At 41.5% G+C, this 10997-nt stretch overlaps 1 pseudogene; it reads right to left on the bottom strand.

Moving 5' to 3' along the window:
* Positions 1-4167: 4167 nt before the first annotated feature.
* On the bottom strand, positions 4168-5006 carry LOC139013045 (MAPK regulated corepressor interacting protein 2 pseudogene; annotated as a pseudogene).
* Positions 5007-10997: the final 5991 nt, after the last annotated feature.

Raw genomic sequence — 10997 nt, 5'->3', positions numbered from 1 at the left:
GCATTTAACAAAAAATTTGTAAACTTATTCAAGATTTTTTTTTACCCAGTGATATTAATCCTATGGAGGATTCTGCTTTGCTTTATGATCCGGTTTTATTTCTACTTACATGATTGCAGCCACAAATCATCAAAATCACCATGAATACTACTGTTCACAAAGCTCACAGGTTCAGGTGGCCTCCAAAATTCAGGCAAAACAAAACAAAAGAGTGCTCTTTCTCTTTAACCAGAAATGAAAGTGTCATGCTTGCTTTGTTTGGGCACCACAGAGACCAGTTCATCAGGAGACAGTTGGGAGGGGAAGGATGTTAAATCTGTTTTTCTCAAAACTCATACTCCAAAAGTTGTTCTTTATACCTGTGGGGAGCTCCCTGAGTAGTCCCAGGTCTAGCCATCTCCCACTGGGCAGGGGATATTCTGTCAGAACTTTTTAAAAAGTGAACATGCTTTTCACAGTTAAAGGCCTCCTGTCTCTCTCACTTATTCCTTAAGTGTCTATCATAAAGTTGAATTTTACAGATCTCTTTTGTATATGTTATCACTACGGTAATGTTGGAATTGTGTCAGCAGAGACACACAAGCAACTTGGAATTTTGAGTTTTAACCAAGTACACTGGAAAGTGTCAGCCTTCTAGTCTGAGCTGCCTAGCCTTTTCTAATATGAAGTCTTTGGAGAAAAGAAAGACTTTTGCATGAATGTGTTTCTGTGTTACAGCCAAATCTCTGACATTGAGAGATAAACAAACAAACAAACAAGATATTTTTGCTTGGACAAAGAGGGAAAGGAGACATGTTTACCTCTATATGGATGTGCTAATGTGCTCATTCAGTGTTCACCTTATTGAGAATCTCTTGGGTTGCAGGTACTCATGTAACAAACTTGGAAGTCAGACATCAACAGCTTCTCCTTCTCAAATCTCTGTTGCCTGAAAATGGTGTAGATATATAGAGAGGTTCCTGACATCTAAAAAACATATCTGACACCAATAAATATTAAAATACAGGAGATAAATGACTGTCCTTAGCTCAACTGGAAATATGAGATAGTCTGTTAGCTTTGGAAGATCACCTTTGGGATTCACTTAAGTTTATAGGGGAGTGACAATGGTACATTTATATTTAGTTTTGATGCATTTTGAGCATTCCTTTTTAATACCAAAATAGCCAGAAATTATTGTATCCCATACCCCAGTGTAATATGTTGAATATTTACGCTATGAATTATTTCCATAGGCAGTAACTCCATTACCTTCCTAGACTCATTTCAGTGTCTTAATAAACACACATATTAAATATGGGCAATGTGCTATTTTACTAAATACTATGCTAAGTGAAGATAGAAGAAAGCTGGCTGTGCCTCCTGTAACAATTTCTACTTACATTATTTCACAAAGTCTCTCCACATGATAGGGAGGCTCGGTGTGAGAAAGAGATGATCCAGATTTGTATACAACTCTGTTCAAGCAGCCTGCAGAGCATTAGAATGTCACTGCTCTGAAACTAAAAGGAAAAGCTGCCTTGGGATCTACTTTAAGTAAGCTATCAGCGGTTTCTGGAATAGAAATTGATGGAAATGTAGTAGATATATAACAGTTCTGAACTTCCAGCTTCCTCCAAAGTAAATTGAAGTGCTAACCTGGAATATAACACCAAAGAGACACTGTTTTCAAGTCCTGGGCATTACTGCCATCTTGCATGGTCTGAGATGAAATTTAAAAAGCAGAGAAAACGAGATCATCATGGCCTCCACTTGTTAGTTGATAAAAAAGAGATGCCTGAAGCAACAGTGGGTACTGTGAGTGAAGGACAGAAAACAGGTATATTTCAGAATGGTCACTCAGGTTGTATGACAATAAGCATCCTTAGCTTGTGCACTTTCTAGTAGGAATACTTTTCATCTCTAGAAAAATATATATCTCCCACTCTTAATAAAACACATTCCTTCTTGCATTTTCCTACTTTGGTTGGAAAATAGATACTAGATATTCTACCATCTTCAACTCTAACCAACAATAGCATGAGACTGAGGATAAATGGCAACTATTGTTTGACATGAAGACAAGAAGGAACCCGTGGGAAAGCCAACTCCCACTTGGACTCGAAAGCATATGTGATGCCCAAAGCGAATGTCACCTGCCTCCCAGCTGCGTGGAAATGTGGACCCAACAGTGACTCACTCTCAAGAGGGTCCAGAAATTTAAATTCTTATGTGAACCCTTAAAATTTTTTAATGTTGGCAACCAATTAAATTCAAAAATGAAAATAAACTTCTGGACCAATGCTGTGCAAAGCAAAGGTTACCAGGGGGCTGCATCTGGGCATCTGAAAGAGTTGCAGGTTCCCAGTTTGTGAACCTCACTGGAGAATAGCTATTGTTTGTTCAGGCCTTTTGAAAATATTTTTAACTAAACAGGAGTTTCTGTTGTCTTTAAATAGCTGTCATGACTATTTTTCATAGTTGTCCTTTATTTTCTACATATTTTTGTCTTAAAAATATGTGTACATGAATCTTGAATCCTCAAATGTCAAACAAACAAACAAAACAACATGATGTATCTCTCACCCTCCTACCTGGACGAAATTTAGAAGAGCATATTTTAGAAAGCAATGCACGCACTTCACCTAGCAAGCACCCCAAAGATGATGACTAGGGAATAATTCTTCTGGAAGTAATAGCTTAGAGAGCTCTAAAGGAGAGCGCTTGTTCTGTAAGCTACGGGATGAGCCGAGCTGTTTTAGTCACAAAGGCAGGAACATATCTGTAGAAGCTCCAGCCTCCAGATTGTGATGGTACATGATGACTTTCATGGCAGGTGCAAACAGTATGGGCTCCTGCCAGCCCACAGTAGGAACCTCAACTCCAGTTCCATAAATCTAATTACCTGAAGCATACTCAGCAGACTGAAATTGATTCTTCACCTTCATGTGATATTCTTGGCATGATAAAGTGGATAAGTATTTGTTAATGATTTACTTTCCAGTGTTGAGGTCTGTATTGTCTAAGGTCAAATGTGATCATTGAGGGAACAAATTTACCTTCACACAATAAATCACATAATTCCATTTAATGAAATTAGGGATATTAGAAGGATATTGATGATCACATCCAATGCCATTGTTATTAAGTTTAAGACATTAAAACCTAGAGAAGTCATGTTTTTCAGTAAAGAATCAGTAAATATTTAAGCCATACAGGTTATTGATCTTTGTTACCTTTGTTGCTTAACCCATCCTTAAAGAATGACTAAAGAAAGTTATTCAAAAAAAAAAAAGGCGAAAGAATTTTTAAGCATCAGAAAGGAAGTAAGAGCATAATTATGGGTAAATACAAAGGAATATTATTTTCTTCATATACTTGTAATAATTATATACAGTTATAATTAGCATCTAATAAAGCTGACTTCTAAACAAATACAATGCAAGAGTAAAAACTGATAGTGATGAAAGGAGAAAGACAAATCCACAATTAAAGTTGGGAACTTCAAACCCTACTCCCCTCCTACCTGCCCACAGCAACTGATAGAACTAGCAGACAGAAAATCAGCAAAAAAGTAGAACTGAACAAAACCGACAGGGTCTAATTTAGAACACACTACCCAATAACAGCAGAATACACTTTATTCAAGCACCCATGGAACAATCACCAAGATAGATCATTCTCTGGGCAATAAAACAAAACCTCAACACATTTAAAATCTATAGAGTATGGTCTTTGACTACAAAGGCATTAAACTGAAATAATTCAAAAGAGGCAACAGGAAAAGTCTAAATATGTAATTTAAGCTACACATTATGACATCATTCAAAGGACAAGGAGAAGTTTTCAAAGAAAAAAACAGACCTGAAAGAAAAGGAAGTACAATGTATGAAAACATGTGAGATGTTACTAAAGCAGTGCTGAAAGGGAAATTTATAGCATTAAATGTTTACATTTGAAATGAGACAAGGTCTCAAATCAATTATCTAAGTTTCTACCTCAGGAAAATAGAAAAGGAAGAACAAAATAAAACAAGTACAAGGAAGGAAATAATAAAGAGCATAAATCAATGGCAATGAAAATAGGACATTAGTGAATATCAATAAAATAAGAATTTTGCTCTGATAAAATTGATAAACCTCTAACAAAACTTCAGGGGTTTTTTTGTTTTGTTTTTTTGGGTTTTTTTGGCAGTTTCTTGACTTTATTAACCTGGAGCTCTGCCATACCAGCCCCAGGGGCTGGTTCCCAGGCACAGCGAGCAGGATTGAGGTCAGACAGGTTCAGCCCCTGGCAGCCTGGCACAGCTGGGCCAAGGGGTCAGAGGGTACAAAAGTCCAAATGCTGGCACTTCAGGTGTGGCTGGCGTCCAGCCTGGCCCAGAGGGAAACACGACCTGCTGCAGTGGGTACACATGGTCTTCTCCTATCAGAGGGTCTGCCATGTGGTAGGGCCAGGCCCGTGCAGGCGACATTCCTTCCAAAGCGGCGGCTAGGAGCAGTTAGTGATTCTGGCCAGGAACTGCTGTGCCCACCACTCTTCCAGGTCGATGGGCAAGAAGTTTTGCAGTCTGGGGTTGGGGGTTCTCTCGACATACTGCACAGGCCTCGGACTGCTCTCACCGGCTGGGCCACCACCCAGCTGCTGCTCCACTTGCTGCCAGGCTTCGGACACAAAGCGGACATTCTCGTGGGCCAGTGTGTAGGTCTCCTGGGTTGCCCCGGTGGATGGGGATGTGGTAGGGGGCCGCCGGCCATTCACTCGCTTGAACACAAGCCTTGGCCCTGGACTCAACAGGGGCCAGGGTCCGGGTGGCTGCGCCCGCGGGGGCGGCGGCGTGGGCGGCGCGGGCTGCCGGCATTTCAGGAGCTCGCCGAGCCTGCTCTCCACTTGCTGCTGCGTGGGCCCTGTGCGGGCTGCGCGACCAGCTTGCTGGGCCCCTTGGTGATGGTGTTCATGGTGCGGAGGGCCGCTCTGCGCCACGCTCGGACGCACGCCCTCGCCTCCCCGGCCCGCGGGCAGGTCCGGTGCCCTCCACCCGAGCTCCCGCACCCAAAACTTCAGTTTTAAAAAGAAGATTCGAGCTTCTCTGAACGATGAGTCCATAATCCCTCCTTCAAATAAAGTCCCCTTTCCAGCATATTTCTTTTCTTACTGTTGCGGTGTTAGTAACTTCCAAAGGAAAAGGAATACGAGATAGGATTTGAATCCAAATCTTGTGTTTGTTCAAAACTGTGCCCCAAAGAGTGAAACTGGAGAGAAAAAACAGAAAGACAAATATAAGTGAGCAAGACAGATAGTGATATGCAGGGGATTACAAGTCATGATGACACATGACCTGCAGAGAATTCAGGGAGAGGATCCTTTCAATCCAAGGCTCCACAATGGGAGGAAGCTGGGTGTGCAGAAGGAAGAAAAGGGCTGGTGAGGCTGGAGCACACGGAGGAGAGGAGTGCAATGTGAGGTCAGTGAGAGTCCACAGCATGTGGGTTTACTAAGCCAGAACCAAGGGTTTGGTCCTCCCGTCTCTCCACACTCACATTGTAAAATCTAGAGTTTAGCGCATTGCATTGCACATGGCAGATTTTTAAAAAAATGTTTATTAGACATAATTTAAGCCAGACCTAGAATCCAGGCTTATTTCCTTCTATGTTTTTTCCACAACATCGCAGAGTGCCTCTGCTTCTACAAAAGCACACAAATAAATGAAACCCTCAGGCATCTGCTCTTGGGATCTTTCCAGGACAATTTTTTTGGTTACACTGAATAACTCAGTCCCCTAAGCAGTTTGGCATTTCATTTATAGTATTCATGGATTCAATGAGCTATTTAGTATGTAATTTGACTCTAGACCATGATAAACAAAAAATAAATCTGGGCCTAAGGGGACTACAGCAATTCATCCGATTCAATATCACTGATTGAATATAAGAAAACCGCCCCCCCATTCCAGTCTAAACATGTAAACGATAGTTACATATAAACATATTTTATAAATACAGCGTCGCCTATGTAAACTAGAAATGAAAATCTCATCAATCAGAATGGTGAGGCTTTCCTAAATAGCATACAGAAATCATAGCAGTTAGTGGGGAAAGGGGGCTGAAGCTGTGTATTCAGGGGAGACGGGCAGGACCACACCCACACTGAACTCACATGGCTGACTGATAGTCAGAGATGTGCTGGGCTCCTAGAATTATTCTAGGTTTAAAAAGTCAGTCCTAAAAAGGTAGATGCTTTCCATCCCATTTCTGAAATGACAGAATTTTAGATATGGACCAGCCTGTGTCTGCATATCTGTGGCCTGAACCATTCATGTGGCCAGGAGAAGAACAGACAGCCCTCTACTTGGCGGAAACCGAGAGCCGAGACGCATGTCATTTACCCTAAGAGTCCTGAGGTTGTATTAGAGTCTTAGGGTTGGTACAACAAATTACCACAAACAGGTGACTTACCACAGAAAAGTGTGGTCTCAGTTCTCAAGGCCAGAAGTTCAAAATAAAGGTGTCATACTCTCTCTGACACCTATAGGGAAGCCTTCCTTGCTTCTGGTGGGTGGCCAGCAATCCTTGGCATTCCTGGTCTTGCAGCTGCTGTGCTCCAGTCCCTGCCTCCATCTTCACCTGGTTTCCCTCCCGTGTCTCTTTTCCTCTTATGTTACCAGTCATACCAGATCAAGAGCTTGTCCTTATTTTCACTTAACTAATTTCATCTGCACTATTTACAAATAAGTTCACATTCTGAGGTCATGGGGGTTAGGACTTCAAAGTATTTTTCCACACAGCAGTAGAAAGCTAGCACACTCAGCCAAATTATTCAAGGGTGAGGGTAGAATGAAGAGATTTTCAGCCCTAGTCAGTTTGGCTCAGTGGATGGAGTGTCGGCCTAGAAACTGAAGAGTCCCCAGTTCAATTCCAATCAAGGGCACATGCCTGGGTTGTGGGCTCATTCTCCAGTAGGGGGATGTGCAGGAGGCAGCTGATCAATGATTCTCTCATCATTGATGTTTCTATCTCTCCCTCTCCCTTCCTTACTGAAATCAGTAAAAACATATATTTTTAGACATTTACAACCTGTGACAGCAATGTATAAGGAGCTGCATCCCCACTGATTACTGCTAGAACATCTTTTCCCACACATTTATGCATTCTTAAGATACAGGTTTATTGGATTTTAAATGTTACATAAATGTTATAGTGCAGGTATCCTGCTACTCCTTTCTGTTTTCCATTGACTATGTTTTTTAGATTATTTACATTAGAAAGCTAGTTCACTTTTATCGTTCTTTTAAAAATATGTTTTTATTGATTTTAGAGAGAGAGGAAGGGAAAAGAATAGAGAGACAGAAACATCGATGAAAGAGAATCATTGATTGGCTGCCTCCTGCACAGCCTGCTGGGAATCAAGTCCACAACCCCGGCATGTGCCCTGACCTGGAATCAAACCAGTGACCTCTTAGTTCGTGGGTTAACAACACTCCAACACTAAGCCACACCAGTGGAGCTAGCTAGTTCATTTTTAAATTGCTCTGTGGTATTTTATTGTAGAGAAATAGCTAGTTTATCAAAATTTTCTCTTGTGGTTGAATGTATGTTATTCTCTATTTGCCTTTTAAGAGTGTATATGTTTCTCTATTGGCCTCTTAAGAGCTACTCAGCCTTTCTCTGCTTGTCTGCGTGTCATGGCTGACACACCTAGAGGCTGACTATATCACCTGAAGTCTTGATCAGACCTAGAGTTGGGCTTCATCAAGGCAGGACACCAATGGGAGATGATGAGCTGGCAGGAGGGAAGGGAAGTGGTGCTCTTTGCTGGTGTACATTTTTGATACTGGCTGCATTTCTCTACCAACCTGACCTCATGACTTTAGCACTCCAGATTCTGATAACACTGCTTCATCCTCTTATGCCCTCAGGTCTAGGGATGACAACGAATTTTAGCTCTTCATACTTCCTGGGTGCTTTACCAACTTTTACAATCCCCACACTTCCTAGTTTCAATTGTAAATGATATTTTTTTTAAATTCTTCAATCTATCATTTGAATATGTTAATTTCTTGCCAAAATTTTGACTGATACAATCATTGATTCCAGAAGTGGCCCTAAAGACACAGTTCATCAAATTGGATTATGGGATTGGGTCAGCCGTAGATTTGATGAGTGCCAGAATAAACTCTTTGCCAGAGGAAAATGAGACCCAAGTAATCAGAGGCAAGTAATAGCTGATACCTTTTCTAAAGCAAATCTGCCTCTGGCATATGATATACATCTACTGCCCTAGCAAATGCTTTCCTTTTAGTTTCCGTCAGTAAATATAACCCGCAACATCTCACCTTTGCCCTGCATTCTGCAGTGCACCTTTGCTGTCTTTTATCAAAGTTATGTCTGATCTCTGTCATGTTATAGTCTCTAGACTGAAGCAGTGATCCTCAAAATGTCATCTGTGACCTGGGTTTTGGTTCATGTTTCTTACTTGTCCCCCATGAATTAAGGATTTTGCACCAGAAGGTGAACTATGTCACTAAGTGCAATGTTTAATTGAGCTGATGATTTTTTTCTTAGCAGCGCTTTTAGTGAGGGAAAAGTGTAGTGATTTACATTCTCATGCAAGCTCTTTACCTTATTGTTGGAGATGGGTACATTTAATAACTGGTATTCTTGACTAGAGGAACCTTTATCATCTTGATATACAACAGAATATCATGTTGGGACATAATAATTTGACCTTGTCATCAAGAAGAAGCTCACAACCAGATGCCTTGGGAAGACAAAATATGAGTGAGGAAAAAAAAAATGAAAGTCCAGTGATTGCTGATATTATGAAATTTCTAGTAGGACAATGATGTCAAAATGTCAAGACATTTCCTCTTACATGAGAGACAAGTTACCTCACTTTGCATAAGCCATGGCAGAAAGAGGCCTCACACTTAGTGTATTTAAGACCTTAGATTTGGGTATACTGCTCTGGTCCACCTACCAGGTGGCCTGAAAGGTGTCCTGTTCCCAGAGGCATGTGGAGCAAGAGAGGGTCTGCAGCAGATCCAGGCTGATCTGCCACTGAGGCCTATGACTGAGTGGTACTCGGAATAATTTGTGGCAGAAAGGGATGAATATGCAGCAATAGTAACATCACAATGAAGAGTCCTGAGGCTTGGGAAGAAAGCTATGTCCTTTTCCACCAACTACTATATTTGTGCTTTGGGTTTGCTACTTAGCCCCAGCAGAAAATGAACAGCCAAGTATGATATGAAACACCAAGTGACTATGAAAATGGACCCTAAGAATGGCTACCATCAGAAATTGAGTGTTACCTGAACCAGGAAATTATGAAGTTGGATGTACGTGGTCACATTCTATTATAAGATGTGATTGGTATGTATAAGACTGAGACTGAGCAGAAGATTAAATCACAAATAGATTTCAGGCATGGTGGCTGAGAGTCTCGTCTGACAGTGGTTCCTGCTTTTCACTTCCTCTCCTCTCACTCACACCTAGAGTCTCATAGAGATGCCAACGTCATCTTGGTTTTATTAGTTAGGCACCAGATTGTCTGTTGGCATGATAGCACTATTCCACTCCCCTTGTTTAGCAGGACCTAGAACAAGTGTTGGCAAACAACTGCCTGTGGGACACCTTCAGCCCACCAACTGTTCGTACTGCTCCTGAGTTCAGAACGTGTTTTATACTTGTAAATAGGTGGGGGGAAATGTCAAAAGAAAAACAAGAATTTGTAGCATATAAACATTACCTGAGATTCAAAATTCAATGTCTCTGGTGCCTACCATGGCACAGTGACAAGGCTTAAAACATCAACTCTCTGGACCTTTATAGAAAAATGTTTTTGACTCTGATCTAGAAGCCAAGGATCTATATTGCCCCAAATTCCTAGTAGATTAGCTTCCACTTTTGACAGTACTCACAGAAGGCTTAGAAGGAAGCACATAAGCAGAGGGTAGTATTCCCTTCCGGCTGTAAGGAAATTTCATGGACTTTGGCAGGCAACTAATAGGGGGTTTTGATAGAACCTTCTAGGCATCCTCTTGTCAATTAGCCACAAACACCAAACAGAGATCATAAAGGATGCCTGCATTTTATGATTTCCTGATTTCTGGTATTTAATCCTTTCTTCCTGGCAATACCTAACAGTGGGTATTTCTGACCTTCTACTCAAACCTTGCTTGAGTCAATATGAAAAACGCTGAATCAGCCCTGCCGGCATGGCTCAGCGGTTGAGCATCGACCTATGAATCAGGAGGTCACAGTTCCATTCCTGGTCAGGGCACATGCCCAGGTTGCGGGCTCAATCCCCAGTGTGGGGCATGCAGGAGGGAGGTGACCAATGATTCACTCTCATCATTGATGTTTCTGTCTCTCTCTCCCCCATTCTCTCCCTCTCTCTTCCTCTCTGAAATCAATATACATTGAGGAAAACAGGGTAAGTGGCACATAACTACAGCTACAACTGCAATTACGTGTTCTGTAAGAGTTTATAATAAAGGAATTCTAACTATTCTAGGGAATCAGGGAATGTTTCCCTGAGGAAGTGAAGGCTGATCTTAGATCTGAAAAAAATATATATAAAAATTAACCAGGCAAAAGACTGAAATTTTCAGGCTAGAGAAAGTATTACAGGAATGAGAAGTGGTATACAAATAACCCTTTATGAGGAAGAATATGGTGTTGTAAGGAGAAAAATGCCAGTCCAGGGGGGACTTAGGAAGGTGCAAGATACAGCTGGACCACGAGAGAGCCATAGAACGCAGGTCCCTCTAGGCCAGCCGTGGGCAAACTACGGCCCGCGGGCCGGATCCGGCCCGTTTGAAATGAATAAAACTAAAAAAAAAAAAAAAAAAAGACCGTACCCTTTTATGTAATGATGTCTACTTTGAATTTATATTAGTTCACACAAACACTCCGTCCATGCTTTTGTTCCGGCCCTCCGGTCCAGTTTAAGAACCCATTGTGGCCCTCGAGTCAAAAAGTTTGCCCACCCCTGTTCTAGGCTGTGGTAAGGATTAA

Source organism: Myotis yumanensis, unplaced genomic scaffold (assembly GCF_028538775.1).
Source record: "Myotis yumanensis isolate MYYU_CA2020_CCGP unplaced genomic scaffold, mMyoYum1.0.hap1 SCAF_6, whole genome shotgun sequence".
Classification (NCBI taxonomy): Eukaryota; Metazoa; Chordata; class Mammalia; order Chiroptera; family Vespertilionidae; genus Myotis; species Myotis yumanensis.
Note: the sequence above shows the minus strand (reverse complement) of the source record. Positions and strands in the feature narration are given on the sequence as shown.